At 25.0% G+C, this 896-nt stretch overlaps 1 protein-coding gene across 1 annotated transcript in view; it reads left to right on the forward strand.

The window, feature by feature from the left end:
• The window catches only part of LOC106462881 (dedicator of cytokinesis protein 1-like), a 128,178-nt gene that overhangs the window by 33,285 nt on the left and 93,997 nt on the right, over positions 1-896 (forward strand). The window lies entirely within an intron of this gene.

Here is an 896-nt window from a genome sequence, read left to right on the forward strand (position 1 = left end):
GTTTTGTTTCTTATCTTAGTATATATATATATATATATATATATATATATTATATATAATGGAACATCTAAAGCCAGGTGTAGAAAACTTGCTTAACATTTATCAGCACTGCAAGAGGGTTTGTAATGATATTTTTATAATTTCAAGTTCCAGTGTAGCACTGGGAGTATTACAATCTTTTGTTTAAAAGAAACTTTGTACATTAGAGAATTAAAACTGGTATATTGATATTTTGCAAATTCTAAGTTTCTTATAATAATAATAATAATATTCACATCATAGTTCTTATGGTTGATTTTAATTAACTTGAACCAGTAGATGCATCTCTTACAAATTTGTTTTTCTTATGTATACCCCATAGTGATTATTGGGATCTGAAAAATAATTTTAAACACATTTTTGGAAGTCAAATGAGATTTTTAGTTACTGATGATCTCATCAAATTTGTGTAGTTGTTGTATCATAGCTCATTATACTTCATTTTCTCTTTGTGCAGTCACATCTGTTAATTATCTATGTAAAATTAATCTTTGTAAATCTCAGTATAAGTGTTACAGGTTGATCATTACAAACACAAATTACAATTATAGTTCAATTATTTGAGTTTGATTCATGTGATGTGTGAATTCTGCTGATTATAAATAGAAATAGCCCAAACTTATTAAATATAGTGCCTACATGTAAAATTGTCCTGGGTTATTTTTTAATTTGCTATTGAAACATGACACATTAAATTAGTGTAATTGTTCTACCTTCATTGTAAGTTTTGTATAAACAAAAGTGTACAAAGAATATTTTTCTTTTGGAAAATACACTTCAATTATTATTATTATTAATTGTTTTAGGTTTTTTTACTTAGCAACTAGTAATTGCATATAATGTTTTAGAAAAATGTA

The sequence above is a fragment of the Limulus polyphemus genome, unplaced genomic scaffold, assembly GCF_000517525.1.
Source record: "Limulus polyphemus unplaced genomic scaffold, Limulus_polyphemus-2.1.2 Scaffold1274, whole genome shotgun sequence".
NCBI classification, from domain to species: domain Eukaryota; kingdom Metazoa; phylum Arthropoda; class Merostomata; order Xiphosura; family Limulidae; genus Limulus; species Limulus polyphemus.